This window comes from Myripristis murdjan, chromosome 10, assembly GCF_902150065.1.
Source record: "Myripristis murdjan chromosome 10, fMyrMur1.1, whole genome shotgun sequence".
Lineage (NCBI taxonomy): Eukaryota > Metazoa > Chordata > Actinopteri > Holocentriformes > Holocentridae > Myripristis > Myripristis murdjan.
Window position 1 is genome coordinate 26476499 of NC_043989.1, and position 21270 is coordinate 26497768.

A 21270-nucleotide genomic window follows, 5' to 3' on the forward strand; every position below is an offset into this window, starting at 1 on the left:
ATTTTGTCTTTTAATACAAAAAATGTATTGCACCACATTTATTACTGGGGATTAGATCTCAAATGCCAAATGCCAAATGCCAAAAGCTTTAGACGTACCAGTTGAGGAACCCTGTCAAGTGGGAATACTGGCTTGTTGTGAGAGATCATTATTAATTGCATCAAATCTCAAATGATGCAGAGTCTTCTTGCAAAGAGCCTAATGGAGGAAAGTGCCAGTGCTTGATGGTGATGATGATGGTGATAGGAATTAGTTAAATCTGGCATTAAAAATGAACTGACTTACATGTCTTCTACATTAGCTGCCGTTTCAGCACATTACTATAGTGATGTGAAGTGCAATGGCAGAGTACAGCTTACAGTTCCTGACCCTTTGTACAGTAGAGAGCCACCAGATCAGCTCGTATCAGCCCGCCTGATCTCAAATTCATTTCAGGGAGATAACAGCAAACGTTTTAATAAAGCTTCCAGCCTGGCGAGGTCAATTAACTCTCTGAACATGCAGATGTGACAAATTCATTGCCACTGCTTGCAAGGTGTAATGTGATGGTTTAGCAGGCCCCAAGTCACTTGAAGCTCATTGTAAACGTCAGCTTCACGAGGCCTCATGCTCTGTGTGAGACTTTTGAGACTAGTAGTAATCTCACCTTGGGCATTTTGATTCACACATTCAAGAGCGGCTCCCAGAACAGGTTCCCGTTTCAGCATGCACTTTGGAACTGTTGGCATGTTCAATTTAGAAGTGTACTTGGATGATACTGAAATAGATCTAAAAATCATGTTGAATTTTACACTCTTAAAGTGTGATCCATGTCCAACATTTGGTTTGTTTGTTCAGACTATGTAGTGTATGTACAGTGTGCAATCACACATTTAAAGATTTGGGTGCAGATTTCCACCAGCCATATCTCCCCTTTGCCTGACTATAGGCTGTCCTATATGCTGAGCCATAATATAGCTTAAAACTCCCAATATACTGTAAAGCTCCCAAAGCCTCTTGAGTTTAGCTCCTCTTATTCTCTCTGTATGTGTTTCACTTAATTACACACATTATACCAGTGGTTGAGAACCTATGGCTTGTGAGCCAATTCTGGCTCTTTACCAGAGGTCACAAGAGTTTCAATAGAAACCACGTTTCAAAAAGAGCACAAATTTACATAGCAAAATTCATTACTGCTAAAGGTCTCTCTTTTCTCTCTCCCTCTCTATCTCTCTCACACACACACACACACACACACACACACCAAAGACCCAATGTATGAAACAGCGACGTCTGTTTTACACTTCATTTTTTACAGTCATGAAGCGTCAGGCTATGTAACCTCCTTTAACCACCTGTTTTGACACTTTTTGCACTTTTTTGTATCTTTTCCCATGTGTCTGCTCTGTTCTGTTGACTTCAGCCATGTGTAAACTTGCCCAAAAAATGCAACACATCCTGGATTTTTTCACTCATGATCGGCGTGAACACAGTACGATGGAGAGAAAAAAAAACTGAGCTAGACAGTGAATGAAGTGAGGGAGGTGAGCAGAGTTACCACTTTCTCCACTGACAGTAGCCTCAATTATATGCTGCATTTTATTAGTTGCTTCACTTCCCTTCATTCATTTCCCCTCAACCCTTGGTGATGTGGAGGGCGCTTGCTGGCAAACATTGTGTCATGTCCTTGAGGAGAGGGCCACCTGCTCAAATTGCACTTGAAAGTTGCATTGAAAGCAAACTGACAGCTCTCGTCCAGCCTGCTATACTGTTCACAGCATTAGCTGAACACAAAGGTACCGTGGGAATTTCAGAATAAATGCACATCATTAAAATAATGATAGGGATTGATGTTTTCATTTTGCACCAATCATATTTAATCATACATATATTAATGATCATTAAACTGATACATCAATCCAGATCAATGGATAGTTACACACCTAGTGAGCATATATAGTGTTAATTGCTTTATTACAATCTAACTGTATTCATCAGCTACACCGATTCACCGATAGACATTTATTGAGTAAAGTGCTTCAAACTGTACGCCAAATCAAGGCATTTCACTTTAAGGCTTCATCAGTATTAAAAAAGGGTCATGTAGGTCTAAAAACCCCTAATTTCCATTTTTTGATCACTCCTGCAAGTATCAAAACGGTCAGATGGAGCTGTAGGCAGCTGTTTTTTTTTTTTTTTTGGATGGGTGAAGACTGTTTGTAAGCTATTTTATCTTTATGTACCTGGGGAAAAAAATAATGTTTGAGAAGATTGTTCTGCAACACACCTCATTAAAGCTAAAATAATTAGTCAAACAATCAGTTAGTTGCCAACTGTTAAATTAATTGCCAACTATTTTGATAATCGATCAATCAGTTTGAGTCATTTTAAAGTAGAATTATCTGATTCCTCCTCAGATGTGAATATTTTCAGGTTTCAGTTTATTTACCAAATATCTAATTTATTAATCTAACTCATTAATGGAGAAAATAATCAACAGATTGACTGATAATAAAAATAAGCATTTCTTGCAGCTCTACTCCTCATCATTTGACATCCCAGGTAACTGCCTGTATTGCTTTTGTATTTTGCTATTTACTGGTTGGGTCCCAAAGGTTAAGGCCTTGGTGTAGTCAGAGAAGGTTTATCATTAAATAGCTTTTGTGCACATTTGTTCAACATTTAGTCAGTTGATTTTGATGAAAAGGGAGTATCTTTTGCTTTACCTCACTGGAAAATTAAAGTAGGGCACTTGCAAAGTGATTTTCATGGAGAGCGAGAGAGAGAGAGAGAGAGAGAGAGAGAGAGAGAGAGAGAGAGGGAGAGGGAGAGAGAGAGAATAGCCTACATTGTCACCCATATGTGAATAAATCTTAGATTTGAAAGGAATTGCAGGTGGCGACCATTGCTTCTCACGTTGGAAATGTGGGTTTCACTCTGCTCATGCAGGCATGAAAAAATGTGTCTGAATTATGGCCTGGAATTATGTGTCTGAAGTATGGCCTAGTGTATGCTGTCTGCTACATGCTGGTTTCAAACAGAAAATATTACTAGGTGTTCTTAGTGGTGGCTGGGTTATGGAGAATGGGCATCACACTAAAAATCAGCTGGGAAAATAAACCTGTGTGGTAATTGGCTGAGTGACATCAAGCAACCGATAACAAAGTAAAAAAAAAGAAAAAGAAAAAAAAAACTGAAAAAAATGTGTTTCCTCCAAGATAGCCTCCTCACAAGGACATCACCTTATTACGACCTACAGTTCTGTTTTAAAGTTAAGCGACCCCCATTAAGGGAGCAGCAATGTCTGTGTGAGGCAGCTGGTGTGGTGGTGGATGGGCCAATCAATATGGCTTACCCTCAGCCCTACACAGTTCAAACCCAACAAAGAGCAGTGTTCCTTTTTAGACAGCTAACATTAGCTACCTAATATTAGCAAATATTAGCTATCATTTTGTAACCTTCACCCATACCTTTTCCTAACAGTAACCATTACAACAAACCTTTCCCTAACCTTAAGGACAACCTTTGTCCTGACCCTAGCCAAGTATTTTTAATGGTTAGCTCGCTGGCTCGTTCTCTCAAGAAAAGATCCTGTGGGTTAGCGACTAATTTAGGAAATGCTCCTGTTAGTCATATACACTACTCACAAAAAGTTAGGGATATTTGGCTTTTGGGTGAAATTTGTGGAAAATGTAAAAAGTTCACGCTACAGTGATATTATATCATGAAAGTAGGGCATTTAAGTAGAAGCATACACTGGTGATTTCCTCATCTCAAACAATTTCTTGAAACAAAAGCCAACAACAGTGGTGGGTATACCACAACAAAAAATGTCAGTGTCAATAACTTGTCATGTGCCCTTGAGCATCAATTACAGCTTGACGATGACGTCTCATGCTGTTCACAAGTCGACTTATTGTCTGCTGAGGCATGGCATCCCACTCTTCTTGAAGGGCGGCCCTCAGGACATTGAGGTTCTGGGGTACAGAGCTCCAGCCTCTACACGGCGACTCAGCTGATCCCATAGGTTTTCTATGGGATTCAGGTCTGAGAAAGTGCAGGCCACTCCATTTGAGGTACCCCAGTCTCCAGCAGCCGCTCCCTAATGATACGACCTCGATGAGCTGGAGCATCAAACACCTGTTGTGAATTTTGCCGTTAAACTCCTTGTTAGAGAACAGCAACTTGTGCAAAAAGTACTGAAACACTGAACAGTTGGACATGTGCATTCAAAAGTTTACAGAAGGTCACATTAAGTTCACCTGTAAAGGTTATAATGCATTTTAGCTTCACCCTGAAATTTCACCCGAAAGCCGAATATCCCTAACTTTTTGTGAGTGGTGTACTTTGCAGCAGATCACAAACAAATTAATTATTTACATTATGTTATAATTTGCCAGTATTACTGAGAACATCAACTTCTCTGTCAAGTAAAAGAACAAACAAAACTACCCAACTGATGTTTATGCTAAACTTACATAGGTAGAGGACTTTTCACATTTCAGGATGCAAGCCAAAGACAAAGCAACACCTCACACCTCCGCTTATCACCACCCACGGTTGATACATTTCAAAATTTCTGACATGACTTCAGCATCCTTAGCGCAACAAACCGAGCAGACGGTTTGCCAAAAAGCTATATGAGCTGCTGGCAGAAATTAGATCCAGAACTTTCCATTCAGACCGACAGTTTGAAGAGTTATTTGGAGTGTAGCTGAGGTTTTAGTCACTGGTTCACTCCATTATCTGAAAATGTGTGATAATGCCGGCATGGAAATGCATCTGGGAAAGCTAATGTTTTAGTCAAAGGCAATTTTATTTCAGTAGCACTGACCTAAAATGTCAGCCACTATGCTCAGTGTGGTGCTATATGGGGTTCTTGTGTCTTATGCCATGGCAAAATCCTGATTAATTAATTTGAACAAATAATGAAAGGGGATCTTTTTGTTGATATCTTTGGTGATCAGTGGTTATCAACCTTTTTGGTGTAAGGACCCCCAAATTGATAGACATCAGGCTGTAGACCCATATTTGATAAGATTTTATTATTCTGTAACTGTCAGTATGAACAGTCATTTTTATATATTCTCTCTTTGGCCTAACTTCTAGTCAATGACATAATAGTGAGATTAAAGTATTCTCCATTTGATTATTTTTTTGGGGGACCCCCTGGAACCTCCCAAAGGACCAGTGGGGGTTCCCGGACCCCATGTTGAGAACCACCGATCTAAACAAAGCAGTGCTACATAAAACTGCAAGCTTTGTGCACTGAAAGCTTATTCCAAGAGTAGTGGGTGGCAAGGTTAACGGCAAGGTTCAGCATATCAGTTGTTCTCCTGGAGTGAGATGCTGGGTAATAAGGACACTAACTGCCATCTTTTAATACCACCATGCTACATAGCATTCATGGGAGCATTGCAGTTGACTCAGAAACAATACCTCATACAAACACCAGAGTGTAGATGATTTATTGGATAACCTTGTTACCAAAATTTGCACATTAAAAATTGTGTGACACTTGGGAATGCAATAACTCAAGATTATAAGCTCAAAATGTCATACTTACACCACTCCGACCCCCTATAAACTAGATGATCTGATTAGATTTTGAAGCACCTTGATGCATAAATTTGCATATTAATATGGGAAAATAGCAGGACGCACCTCAAGTGGCTCTTGTTTTTGTGCATAATTTCAATGTCTCATCAGTAATTTATTACAATTCTTGATAGCCACAACACTTTTGCCTACACTTTTGACTTCTGGTCTCACATGTCTAACTGCCTATAGTGGTATTTTTGATTAACACTGCAATTTTCTGTTGTATCATTTTCTCAAGAATCTTAAACTATTGTCCACACACAAAGCAACCTTTTCTTTGCTATGACAATGGAGCCAAATTTATATGGCGGCTACCTTAGGGGTAACAAGGTATTGCAATGACATTTGCAGGGTTCAGGTCAGGGTCATTTTGTTTTCTATAATCTGTGGGCCTGTAAAGCCCTTTGAGACTGACTCAGGGCTATAAATAAACTAAACTTGAACTTTCTGTCTTTTCTAATTCTATGACATAAAGTAGTCCTTCCATCTAAAGCTTTTTAACTAAATCAAGGTATAAAGGTGACCTAAATGCTACCACAAACACCTTAATAGTCATGGAAGGAGCCTTAAGAGGGCTAGAGACAGTGGTTCTGTCTATATCTTATATTTAACTGTATATTCTCAAACTTTCATTCACAAGCTTTCGGCTTGTATTAGTTATTCTTAGGGTTGTGCATTTGTCACTGGACTTTGCCAGATATATTAGCTGAGTGACAAATGACATTAGCTGTCTGATTTTTCAATTTTCATTTCATTTTAGCCAATTAAATGTTGGAATTACAAACATGTGTATCCAAATGCTGTGCAGATAATATAATGTCAGTAAATATGAAAACAAACATAATGACAGGTAAAAATGAGTCTGACGGATTTTGTGTAACCCTGTCCATCACAATGATGGACCATGATTAATTCTAGTGAAATCCCTGTCTGTACTCATACATTTGTGTGGCATAGACTTTCCCAGACCCATTCTCAGTCCATTCCTCCCACTTAAAATTTCGAACATGTCAATCAACTGAATTCTATCCAGTTGTCAGTTGTGACTGGCAAGGCCATGATGAAAGCATACAATGAAAATTGGTCATCTCAAATACGGCAAGAACTTTTCTCTATCATATTTCATCCTGTCTCATGATGCATCACAATATTTGTCAAAAATGTCCTGCAACATGCCTGACTGCCAGTTTACCTAAGGTTGTTGCTCTTTAATTTGGCACCGACTGTCTAATCAGATCACTGCGTGAGAAGATGGCTGAAGCTGGTGTCAAGAAAAGGACAGCTGACAGGGATGTGGAGGTTGATCGACAATGGAAGGAAGAAAACAAACAACAGAGAGGCTTTTGAGAAAATGGCTCACACATTAAAAGATTCATAGAATTTATTATTATTTGAAGAATGATAGTGCTGTAATACTGGCAGTCACCCTACTTTTGGGCTAACCAAGTGCCTGTAGGTGGTTTTAAAATGTTAAGAATGCTTTGCAAGACTCAAAGTATGTAGGATTCTCCTAACAAAAAACACAAAGAAACTTGAATTCTTTTACAGTTGAAATGGGAAGAGACAAACTGTCTTTTGACAATGTTTTTATGAGTCACCATGAATAAATTGCTAGATAAGATATGAACCTGTAATATCGCATGTAGGCCTAATATGTAGATTTATTCTAGTGTATTTCCAGAGTTTAATGGACACATATGACTCTCAAATATTAGCTTGAATCTATCTGAAACCAGCAATATCTTACTACTTTTGTTAGTACTTGGCTGTTCAAAAGCTTGTTAAACATTTCATTGACGGTCTTGGCTGCCTCTCATCCAAACTCCTGCAATTCTATCACATCAGCAGACCATACTATTATCAACTGAATCATTAAGCCAAATTAATGATGCATGATATTCAGTGTGGTTCACTGTCCAAGGTTCTGCCTTGTGGAGGTTAAACTCTCACAAATACTGTGTTTGCATCTGAGTGAGTGAGTGTGTGTGTGAGTGTGTGTGTGAGTGTGTGTGTGTGTGTGTGTGTGTGTGTGTGTGTGTGTGTGTGTGTGTGTGTGTGTGTGTGTGTGTGTGTGTGTCTGTGTGTGTATGTGTGTGTGTGTAAAAGAGAAGGGGGCAAAAAACATTACTTGGTGGAGGCATGGATGAGGTTCATTAGATATTAACCCTAGGAGAGGGCTGATATTAATTATACCTGTCAGATCAGTTCAAAGGATATTTTATCTCTTTGCTTGCTTTGCCTTCTCTGCATTGCCTCACGGTCGAGAAACTTTTTCAATCCAATGACAGTGTGTGAAGATGGCTATCCATGTAGCTGGTTATGGTTTTACATTGACACGTATACTCAAGTGACCTCATTAGCGGTGTAGATCCAATGGCTATCAGAGAGATTGCCTTGCATGAGATGTAGGACCTAGCACTCTCCCTTTGCACCATCAGCATGGTTAACTTTGGAAATGCCCCTCTAGATTTATGTCTCAGTTTGCTTTGTGAATCAAGGTCATGTCAATGACAGATTGGACGGTGCTTTTGTGCCTGAATTTAGCCCCTTTATCTCTTTAAATCACTGCCTTAAGGCTCCAAATTGAGAAAACAGCCAGGGTCTCATTTCCAAAACCATCTGAGCATAATAAGTATGAGCTGTCCAATGGCATTTATGTGTCGATCTAGTGGAGTGCAGAGATGGAGTGCAGGCGCCGCCAAGGACCCATTATTTCAGACCCCCACAGTTCCAGGGAATTGCAAAGTTGCCTCTCCACTTACCTCAGCACATTTTCATTTGCTGTATTATCATAAAATGTGGGTTGTAACCCATTTGTGCCCAAATGTTTCTCCAGGATTTCATGTATGTAGTGATGACCCACAAGGACATGCTTTGTTATTTATTTTTGTGTTTATGTTTCGGTTTATTTATTTGCCTTGAAAATCATGTTTGATGAACTACTTAATCAGAAACACGTTTGCTGTGTATTTGGGCGCAAAAGCTGTGATATCTCCAAAACTGAGCTTTATTTATTGGCAGGTACAACAGAACATACCGGGTCCCTGGAGCTGCCCACGAGGACAGACGGAGAATACCAGGACTCCGATGTGAAGACTGACTTTGTTGGCTAAAATTTCTCCAGATACAATACATAAACAATTTCAGTTTTAGAACACAGTGTTGTACATACCAGTGTCTATATGCTGGTAACTATCTCCCTGGACACTGTTGCCCTTTCTCTTGAGAGGGCTCTCATTCACTGCTAATGGAAAAGCTCAAAATTTTGTTTCTAGTTGGCATCATACAGGCCATCTCTGTTCTCTTGTGTGTTTTCCACATTAATGTGTTCACATTTATTGTCTAACATTTCCCCCTCATTGCACACGTCTCCAATACTTCATGGTTTGCTGAGCAGAGACTTTTGTCTTTGCTTTTTAATGGGTTAACACGGATTACCATAATTTCAGAAGAGTCAAGGGGCTTATCAAATTATCCATACCACTTTGACCTTCACCGTTCAATAGCAGAAGTGAAGCCAGATGACAAAATAACACATCAACTTCGATATAAGCTGGGTAATGCGTATTCATATGCGCAACACACCTATTTCAAAACATAACAGAATAGTACCTTATGTTGCGAAGTCAGTTCTTTTTGTCTTTCCCATTATATTCTACTCCTATTAATAGCAGTGAAACTTATTTCCATTAGCGATGGATGCTAACAACCTTAGTTGTGATCTTAGTTGTATTTCTTGTTATCCCAAGACAAGTCATAGCGTCTCCTTGAACATCAATTCAGCTTTGTATTTTCTCAGCTTTGATTATGAAAGAAAGCGCTATGTGGGTTACAAAGAGTTATTGATATTCTGATACAAAACTGTCTCAAACATCATGAAAAATGGGCATAGTTAACGAGTGCAATGTAATAGGCTGCGGCGCTCGACTCCTGCAAAAAGACAGAAGTTATGATCTATTCTCTTTGGCTGCTGCAGCGCCTTTGACCCACTCTTTGTTTATTTCATCACAGTACACAATTCCCACCTCGCCTTGTCTCACACCAGCAGGTTCTTCATGTTACTAATGGCAGGCCTGGCCTAAGAGACGGTACTTAACCAACAACTGGCATTTGGCACTGTTTTATCATTAGACACGCATGTCTCTAAAATGCAAGCTCCAAGGAGCAGAATAATTATACAAACCAATCCGCGCTGTTGTTAATTAGTCTGCTCCGAGGCTGGGTTGAGGTGTCACCATTGCAGGTTGGAAGACGCAGGTTCCTGGTGGAGGTTGATGGAGAATCTCAGCATGCTACTACGAGGCTGTGTAAGTGCTTCTAAGAGCCCATATGCTTCCTGCAAACATTTCTGACTCATCATTGTCAGGCGCACTTTGCAGGTGGATGTTTTGTCTGGTCTCATGTGGGTTTTGATGCTACAAACCTACCATTCAGATAGTGTGGAAAATGCCAGCTTATGAACAAAGGCACATGCAGTGAAATGATCAAAATGTACAATGCAACTTGATCTGGTTTCAGCATGATGTTGATGCTGCAATTGTATACTGAAGAAATACAGAAAAAAAATAATTTCTTGGCCACTGTGGTGTACTAATAAGGTGATTATTATCTTTACACATTTCTTTCAGTGTGGTGATTCTTGGTATACTAAAAGATGACAGATGGGCTTTGACCAACACCTTATTTCTTTACTCAGTGAGAACCATAACCCTCTATTGTTATTTTTTATTTATCCATATTAGATATTTTAATGGCAACCTTGGAAATTTTTGTCGTGCCCACCTTTGTTTTAAATATGAATCAAAAAAACCATAGTCACTGGACTGGTGCTATGATAATGCATGGCAACCCCCACCTCTCCCTCTGTGATATACAAAATTGGTTTTGACAACAGGGGCGCCTCTCGATTCATACTGCCTAAGACCATATAGATTTAACATATAGCACACATCGCACATATGCTTCTCCCTTGGGCGGCGGGGGCCTAACTCTCCCTGAAAGATGTGAGTGGCCGAGAAATTCATAAAACACTGTCGTTTTCCCTGACACATACACTCGCTTGCTTCTCCCCACGGATCTCCCCTCTAGTTGAGGGAAATGTGCCCTTGACAGTCTCAACGTCAGCTGTGATTTTGTCACTCAGTGGGCGAAATGCAGCGTGGTGCTGTAGTCCTCCTGGATGCCAATGAAGAGGGGAGCACCTAACACCCACACACCCGCACACCCGCTCACACACACACACACACACACACACACACCCGCTCGCTCACACACACACACACACACACACACACACACACACACACACCTCCACACACCTCCTGTCTCCCAGTGCCTCAAAGAGCTAGTTACAGTTACTAGCTCTTTCACAACTTTACCAAAGGAAACCCCACAGTCTTTCACGTAAAACTTGTTACTTGGCTCACATATATCTGACTCTCATTATATCATTCCATATAGAGAGTTATGAAGAATCTGAGCTAGCTCATTATTTTTTTGAGGGAAAGTGAACTTCCCCCTTTTTAACAAACTTAGCTGCTGCGTACTGAGCAGAATTAAGGGAAGAGCTCTCCAAGTGCATACATAAATGAGATTGCTGACATAGGTGGAAGATGCTGTCGACTTCAGCGAGCAGCAGAGGTCAATCAACAGATTTTGCTTCCAATCGAAGACTGGGAAGGGGAAAAAAAAAAAAGCAAAACAAAAAAAAAAAAAACAGAGACACACACAGGCACACAAACCTGTGAGAGGACATCAGTAATGGGCTCACATTTTCCTAATCTCCTTTGATGGATTCAGGCCATGATTTTCATTTAGTCCAAAAGAGATAACCAAACTGTCAGCTGTGCTGCTGCTCTGCTTTAATCTCCGCCTGCAGCCAATAATCACCCTGCAACCCGCAACCCTTTGTCAATTGTTAATCTTGTATTGAAGACATTCAGATGCCAGAATGGTATTCCGCATCCTAGGATAATCCAGGAGGCCACAGAGGAGAGGCAAATTGGATTCATTATTAAATTTTGCATTATTAAAAAGACAAATGAATTGAGTTCTCCAAAGAATTTGTGGAATCAATTTAAAATAATCATGAACATGCAGATGGGTATCAGTTCTCTTGCAGTTTGACAGAAAGATTAGCAATTGATGCAATAAAAATATTTTTCATTCACTGGTTGTAAACTGGAAAATATGATGTACTGATTATACTCATCTTTGAACATTACCTAGTCTGTCTTGAGCTTATCTAGTTTCCATAAGCTAAAATGTAAATTTTGCTTCAACATATTTAACTTTTCTGTAGCAGGTTTCAATTTTGTAATGTCGTTAGAGTCTAAACGAGCATATTTATATTCAATGTTCAGTGTAATATTTTTTGCCTTTTATATTTCACTCAGGAGATAATCATGGTAGGATTGATGCTTTTTACACTCCTTATATTACTGCATTTATCTAAGCCAAGACTGGGACTTAGGCCTGTAATCATCTGTGTTCTGGCTATTTTTCTTTTTCCAGGGTAAAAATGGTTCATCCTTCACTGAGCTCAAACTATTGTACATAAATTATATTGTACAGCTAGAACACAAGTTGACCATGACTGAGTATTGACATCCACAGAGAAACATCTTCAGATATCCTACAAGTTTAAAAGTGCAGTGTATGTGCTTCAGTTAATGGAACAACACTCTGGTTAAAATGAATCAAACAGAGATTGATTGGAGGGTCACTGCTGACAGTCTCATAGGTGATTATATTAGCCGAGGCCTTCACATTTAAATGAAAAATCTTAAATAACTTCCCGTTTGCTATTTGCCTTCACTGTGGTGCATACAACACAGGATATGCCAAGGCATGCTCAAACAGAAAAGAGGCAAAAGAGCCTGATTAAAGTTTATCTTTCAGGGCAATAAGTCTACTGGCATTCATTATTGCTTGTCAGATTGTAAATGGTGTCTGGGAAAGATATTATGCAGGCTCACACACACATGTTAAAGGGAATGATTTAGTCCAGCCACCCGACCAAGCTTTAACCTGTTTGTCCCTGGGTGTCCTGATGATCAGCCTGATTGGAGACAACATCGAACTGTAACAAATTAGTATACGCAATTATACGTGCAGACTGTCTGCGCAGATATGCCACATATCACATCTGTGTGTGATTTATTCAGAGGAGGAAATGAAATAATGACTTTGTAAATTGAGAAAGCTTCGAGGAATTGAGCGCGCACATCCCAAATGGCCTTAAAACAATTATTTTGGAGGAATTAATGCTGCAAACTCTGTAGCTTTATTTGAATGGGATTATCTTTCTGTAGACCGACTATTAGTCAGGACAATGGCAATTTTCCACATGGATCCCACGCAATGAGGTAAAGTCACACCTGCATAATACTCTCTAATCCAAAAGGAGTGTGTTGTGGGTGCACTAGAAATCATATTATAAACTACCGAGTTATGCTGAGCATCCCCATCTCAGACAAGAAAGAGCAGGTCGCAGGTGCTCAATGTCCTACTCTAGGAACATTTTGGTTCAACAAATAAATATGTTGTTTTGTGTCAGCCCACTTTACCCACTGACTGACCTCACTCATGAAACAGCTGTGCCAGAGCCACTGATCTCTTTGCTCAGCAAAAACAGCCAAACTGTGGGATGGTCAACCAATATAGAGTACACACACAGTGTAAGTCAGCATGACAGCAGAATTAGTGGTTCCGTGTTGTCATGTTACGGCTGTTACTTTATGGTTTTCAAAGAAAAAGTGTGGTAAGCCACCATATACAACCAGTTCAAATTCCTGTTTATATAAAGCCCAATATCACAGTCTGAAAGAGCTTTACATGCCCACAAGTTTACAATAAACAAAACAGGACAGCATCACCTGACTTAATCTTCACAGTGGGCAAGAAAAAAACTCTCCTAAAGATCATATGTATGTATTACTGTACTGTATTATTGTGACTATTATAATGCCTTTGGCTTTCTAGATGTTGACACTAATTTATTTCAAAATTCTAAAGTTGCCTGATGTTTTCTTGGCCCATGTTGCATTATTATTCTTGGTGTTACAGTCTTAGAGAAAATACACTGATATGAATTCCACGATCAACCCTGCCTGGGTCTCACTGTTTTGAGGAGCTGTGTCGACTGAGTAAAGATAGAACTATGAGACACTGGGTCCTCAATAAATTCTTATTGCCCCAAAGAACATAATGTTGAAGTTTACCCAAGCACTCAGGCAGTCATTCTCTACCATAGATTCCTATAATGTAATACTTGTGGCAGCACACAGATCATATTTGGCCTGGGGAAGTGACTTGTGCACGTCTCTCTCAGACTATACTTTGAACTTGTTTATTATGTTGCCTTGTGTGCTCTTACCTTACAAGCTGGGGACCAGCGTGCGATTAGTCTTGTAGACTGTGGAGTGCGAGACCCTGGTGAAGACCCTGGGGCGAGTCAATAAAACATACAAACAACAGGTTTGTGCTCTGATTATCGCTTCTTTAGCCGTAGGGGCACAGAGTACAACATGCTGAACAAATGTTTTGGTAAACATTCATTCAGCAGCATAAGAAAGCCCAGAAATGTGGGCACAATGTTTTGTAAAGACATATCAGTAATACCATCCTCATTTCCAATTTCCCAGTTTTTTGATGAAAGAAGTAAGCTGTGGGAGTTATGGAGATAAAAGATATGGCCACTACTCCAAGGTACCAGGTTAAGAAAGCGACATCCAAATGATTTTACATAAACATTTAACATTTTAATGATTTTTATTTGATGATGACATCATTAAATACAAAATATATCAGCATATACTTAAGCATCTAAATTTTCTCCACGATTGGATGCTGCTTAAATTCACATAATTATTTTATACAGCATCACAGAATAAGAGACCACCAACATTTCTGCCACAGTGCAACAGACATGCCGGCCCTGAACTAACATCGCATAGCAGTTTGCTACTGATGGAGGAATAACAGTTGAAACTTAAACAAACTAACACCCTCGCATCTGAGTGTAGTCTACCCTTGCTAGCACAACTTCCACTGTTCCGCAAAGACAGCTCTATGAGGTCTGAATAGCATACGCTGACTGTCCTCCTCGATATCTTGTAGGAACCCATGTACAGTGCCAGAATTTAAATCAGTTCATGAATATGGAACGGTCCAGTCGGAATTTCCGTATGGTAAAGCAGCTTGTCACTCAGAACGTCAGCATCAACTTTTGCCCTCACAAGACTGAAATACAAAATTCGGAGAGTATGATAAATCTGGCAGGCCCGGCTCACTGACAGCTGTGTGGGGCTCCAGAAGAATGACCTCCTAACTGTGTACTGCATGTATGGGGGGTTCTGATCCACTGCCCCCCAGACAGCAGACAGACACACACGCAGACAAGGGAATTGGGAGGGTCTACATGCGAATACAACAAACCAAGCATGCGTTCAACTGCATCCCTTGGGCTTGGAGGTTGTCAATGGGCTTGTTTTTCACTCGTCAGAACTGTAGTTCTTTTTTTTCTTTTTTTTTTAAGATTAGAGAGGAATAAATCGGTGCACACAACAAAAGTCGCATATTCCAACCATTGCCAAGTTTATACTTTGCTAATGAGCACGTCTGCCAAGTGGGTTGTAACACGCCGACTGCAATTTTTTGAAATTCCTCTCCCTTTCGGTTTAAGAACACAATTGAAGTTGAAAGAACATTCTTAATTACTACTTTGAACTTTAACTAAGGGCAGATGATTGCTATCAAAACTATGGCACAGCTCGACTGAGCACTTGAAGTAACAGTCTATTTCCCCATGTAAAAGATAGTGCCATAACAAGATAAGCCATGATCTCACGGAGTGAAACTACTCCTTCCTTCTCTTCTTCTAATGCAGATTATTGTATTTCTGGTTTAGACTGTCAGAGTGATTCATCATGTCAATAAGATTACATTATTCAGCTGATCCAAGTTGATCCAACAATCCTAATCTCAAAGCCCTAGAATGCCTCATTTCTAACACCCCCAATCTTCTTAGAAGAACTCTAGCCCACATCAGGGGCTGGAGCGCAGCTGCGGCTGCCCTGTGAGAGGAGCAGAGCCTCGCTTGTTCTGGGTCTGGGGGTCAGAGCACCTTCCGCTAATAAGTATTCTGCACCCATCGGTACCCCAATAATTAGAATCATTCCACATCCTGCGAACTCGCAGTGACCTGTTTTTGCACGGGGAACTAAGGCTGTAGGTTGTTCTTGGGATATATCCAATCCAATTGAGTGGATGAGAAGTGACAGAGGCATAAAAGCCCAGAGAGGCATGCTGCAGATTCTGAACACGTAATTAGCCCTGTCCCAGGAGAGTGTGTGGTGAGTCTGCTTATTCCAGACCATACATTAGCAATGACATCCATCTCAAAGTAGGCCGCACCAAAGTGAACATCCCTTTATTGTAGGGAAAGATGCAAATAAAAAATTAGCACACATTACCATGAAATTTGGTTCTTAGCCCTATAAAACGGTGAGTATAGCTTATGTGAACAGTATTGTTTGATTTTTTTTCTTTTTTTTTCATAGCCGTCTTTCACTAAAGACGTATGGCGAATAGAGAGTGGCACTTGCGCTTCCTCCAAAAAATGTGAAGAGCATGACAGATTGATTAACTAAGTGAAATTAAATCATTGCCACAGGTCTGACACAAAGCTTACCTCAGAGATATGGCTCATTCTAAAAACCAATCAAACCTTAATTGTTCCACTCCTTGAACACATAACAAAAAAGAAGTGCAGATTAGCATGGCAGCAATAATGATTATGTATTCATTAATTTTCTTTCATAAAACCATCTGTTTAATTAAAACAATTGCGTTTCATTGACAGTTGGCCATCCAAAAAAAAAAAAAAAAAAACACGAAACAGTCCATTTTATTTTCCTATGTGAATTTGTTTATGTTAACGCCAGGTTATTATTAGCATTATTACTTATTATGCAGGCCCATTTGACAATAACTAAAGCGGTCTTTTAATTTGTAATCGTGTCTCAGTGCTCTCTTACCTGTCTGTAATCTGAGTTACCTGTTGTAATGTATTCAGAAGACTGTGATTATTTTTTAGAGGCTTTGGCCAAGCTAAGAGAGCATCTCTCAGTTGGAGATTATCCTTTCCCCTTGAGTGGGATCCTTCACTGGGATGTGACTTGAAGACAGGGCTTGAGGGACACAGATTTCCATCTCTTTTCTGCTCTCCTCTTCCCCCCTCTCTCCTCTCTCTCTCTCTCTCTCAATTTTGCTCTCACCCTCTGTTGATGTACTCTGTGAGACATACTGTGGTGTTTATCCACTGTAGGAACATGTATGAACCAGCGCACCTTCACTACTCTGAACTGAATGCTCCCTGAAACCTGCACACATGACAGAATTCTATATATTCCGATTAAATCAAAGAGCACCAAATGCATAAACCATATCTCATTTGCATTCTCATTTGGGCCCATCATGGTCAACACCACTGAGAAATCTAGGCTCCTTGCCAAATCTAAGCAAGCAGAAATCTCTTTCAGAGTAGCAAGGAAAAGCAAGGATACTAGTGAGATACACTTCAGCGTTTCAACATAAGCTCCTTGAGACTCCTGGCAAGTTCACAACTGCCATAATGTTTCAGCAAAGCCACTGTACAAAGCATGCACCATCTTTTTTTTTCTTCATGCTAGTTCTCGTTGCCTGGTGGCAGTTGTCTAGGTTGTCTCCTGTGTTGACACTAATGCTAATCCTGGGCGTCAAGCGAATTCAACTTACTGTCCACTTTACAGAGGAAGAACTGAGAACATTATCTCCCAACACAAACGGAGGTGCCACGGTGTTCATCAGTGTGAGCCCCGCTTAAATATTCAGCTCCTCTCTTGCACATGGGGAGGCTCGTTTGATGTTTATGGTGGGAGCTTCATGTCATGAGCGCAGTATCACAGACAAAGTTGGCTGGTGTAGGCAGAGCATAATAATAGGTGGTATTGATTATGAGAATTCAGTAGCAGCCATAAAGATACTGCGCGCATACGTTTTTTTTATTTCCAAAAAGAGAGCAACCAAAGAGAAAAAAAATTAAAGCATACATGATACTTAAACAGTCCGGGCTTTACGCAGCAGGGAGCTGGAGACTGGAGAAGACTGAAATACAAAGAATATGCAACAGCCATGTGTGCACTCTCACAAGGCTCCGGCTCTCCTCTGAAGCCATTTTTAATGTGCATCAATCTGTGCAATCTCCAAAGAGTCCATCTCACCAAGTGGAGGAGATGAATAAATGAGTGCATCTGACAGAGCAGTCATAGTCAAGATCAAAGGAGAAGGAGATAATTAACAACAGACTAATTGGTAACCACCCCGAGTTTTCATCAGATATGAAAAAGACTGCAGCTTTACTGGATATTAATTGGAGGAGAATGTGCATGAAATATGTTCGGGTGCAGCATTTTCACTAGTCGATGGCTTGACACCACCACACTCTGGTGCAAAGTATCAGGAATAATGAATGCATATGAATGAAGTGAAAAACAAATTTTCAATGAAATATGCCATGATTAAATGTACTCAGCAATTTAGTATTGAGAAAAAAAAAGTGACATTTTGTGTACTGTGGTTGCCGCCTTTTATATCACTCACAATAATTTGCAAGGTATAGTGACATGTCTTCTGTGTGTGTGTGTGAATGTGCGTATATGATGTTAATGGTGGAGTGTATGCATGTACATTTCACTGTAGACAATAGAGATGTCCAGAGAGAAATCCAGTGCCCATGTTTTTCGTGATTCATCTGAATGATCTCAAATCAACTTTTGTCTTTCTATGCACCTGCAAATCCACCCCCCCCCCTCTCTCTCCAAAAAAAAAAAAAGAAAAAAAAAAAAAAACAGTTCTTCAAAAAATCTTTGAGGTTGTGGCATAGAACTGTTGGGGTTTCACAATGCCAGACCTCTCTCTCTTTACTTTGATGATCTAGGGAGAAAATGGGGGAGTGCAGAGCAGTGCCAGAAATCCAAAGACACTGGCAGTCATGCTACGTAAGACTGATGAATATTTGATGAATAATCTTTACAACAAACCAGTCATATTGTAATGACTAGTTTCTAATTTTGCCCATTTTGTGCTACATCGGCGAACACAACTGACACACATTTGATGCGACTGGCTGACTAGGCTTTGCTTGCCAACACTACATGGTTGTTTGTCTTTACCTTGCATGTTTATTTGAGTATGCGTGTGTGTGCATGTGCATGTCAAGAGGCGTGTACATGCTTCCTTACATGTATGTTTGTGACAGGTCTCCTAGCTTAGAGCATCACAGCAGGAAAGAGAATGGCAGCTAAATCAATAATGGACGTGACCTATGGGAAATTTTAAAAGTACTATGGTATTTTTGACAGCGCCATAGTATAGTGAGGATGTTTTCCTTTTTACTCCCAAGTGTGAGCAAGTGACAACTCTTGGTGAAAAGATAAGGGCCACTGATATATATGCCTGTGCTATTAATGAGTCAACTTAGGCCTAATAAACAGCATGCATCAATTTATCATCTTATCAGGCAACACATGTAGAAATACAGCCAGGGGGAGGCAGCGCAAGTCTCAGGTGGGACATTAAAAGCGGTATTTATAAGGCAGGAAGTGCCTCATTCAGTCATGAGATATGACATTGTTCGGGGCTCGGAGCTGTAGCATGCCCCATGGTATTGTTGTGAAGTAATAAAGGGCTTACATACCATGATCATTTTAATCTAGTATTGCATTAGAAAAGGGGAAAAGCTTATATACCGCAATTTAATCACAATAAAAAAGTACCTTTTTAAAAGACACCAGCGCCTTGAAAAGCTCAGCACAAAAGCAAAAGCTACATAATGTTGCCGTACAATGACATACATTCCACATTAGTTGAATAAATCTGCTATAATGTATTGTAACATGTGGTAATGTGCTTGTATTTATAATATACTGTGAGTATTAGTGGTTGTAGCATCAGCAACAATAATATTTAGAGTAGATGTTACAGTTTTGATGTGTGTGTAAGTGTAGACTGTGTAAAATGCATGCTGTAATGTTGTCAATTTCAGCGACATTACATGTCACAAACTGCTCCCCAACAAATTCTCCAACTGAGTATTTGCCTGTCTATTTGGCTGTCTGTCAGGATGTACTGGGTATGAATGTGAAAGAGAAAAATGTAGGCAAAAACGAAAAAATATGTACATGTGTGGATAGGCCAGATGCCAGAAGTGATAAATGAACAAATTTCCTTTTTCCTTTTGTTTTTCTTTGTATCTGCAATTAGTTCTTATTTTGTTCATACCCACTGATTTCCAGGAAACATCAATATTTTCTTATTTTTGGTTTTCTCTTAGGTAAGAGATAAGCAAAAGCTTTTGGTGTCACAGTCACCAAATCGGTTGACCAACACATAGAAACATTTAAAACTGAAGAACATAAACAAATGCATTCAATGATCAGAAATTCATAATAACATTTAGCTTAATTTATGGTTTTAGAGTAATTATAAGGATTAGATTAAACTAGGGCTGCATGTGAATACAGGCTTATGCATTAGACCAGTGAGAAACTGAGATACACACCTCTACTTTACAAACAGGTGGGATTCATCACTCAGCACACCTGGGTAAGAGCAGATTTGGATGGTTAAAACCATTTGGTGCATCGGGAGCTGACATCTCTTACTTTTTCCTCTTAACATAAAAATAAGAGAAAGTGTAAGAGAAATTTAAGAGAGTGTTGCTGCATCTGGCCCATTGTGTGATATGATGCGTAACTACTTAATATGTGCGTGTGAGGAAAATGTTTCACTATTACACACTGTTTCTTTTTGCAGCACTGAGTCTGGAAGTTTGCCTCCTAAACAAAGAACTCCCCTGCACTTACAGACACAGAAAACTTTTTTTGGTTTTTCCACTTATGGAAGAGCAACATCTACAAAATGATGTAACTTGTGCATAAAATATATGTAAATTTAAAATAAAAAAAAAAGCAGCTCCTGCTGCTCGTTGAATGTTGCTGTAAACTTTTTAGAGTTTGTCAGTGCAGAGTGCTCAGTTCTACAGTTTCCAAGTGTTAGAATAGCAGAAACTTTTGGACAGGCACAGAGTCTGTGCACACCACAGAGGCTGAATGGGCTGGACCTGTCACTGCCCTGTTTGCTCTGGTCATTTGACGGGTACACAATAAAATGGCAACTGTAGTTCTTTGCTCTGGTGACTGGGGCTGTGTTCGAAATCGCCTAATAACGTACTGCCTACTACATACTCAAACAGTATTGACTACTACTGACTATTCAATCAAACATCAGTATGCTATTATCAGCAGACTGTTCGCACTTGAGTATCCAAGAATGCATTTCACACTGACCGGCATGAAAACGATGACATGACAGCCATCTTGGTTGTTGAGGCTGGGGTTGGTGAGGTACTTCTGACTTTCTGAGTCAGACATCTGACTTCAGGGGACGTTCAAACTGAAATTTCCAATTAGGAACTCGGCAAATTCAACTTCCCAGTTCAAATGGAAGTGAATGCAAGTCAGCAGCTTGCCATAAGTCGTTTTATAGGCAAGCTAGTCCAGTACCATGGCAATGATGAATGGCAAATGTTTTTTTATATTTTTTTTTTAGTTTAGCAGATGCCGTTACTGTACCTCTTCTGTGTGGAAT

General features: G+C 39.8%; 1 long non-coding RNA gene across 1 annotated transcript; it reads left to right on the top strand.

Moving 5' to 3' along the window:
• Positions 1-1255: 1255 nt before the first annotated feature.
• On the top strand, positions 1256-11407 carry LOC115366312 (uncharacterized). The gene is made up of 3 exons (XR_003928825.1): positions 1256-1361; positions 4318-4321; positions 11398-11407. It is a non-coding gene; the product is annotated as an uncharacterized LOC115366312 (long non-coding RNA).
• Positions 11408-21270: the final 9863 nt, after the last annotated feature.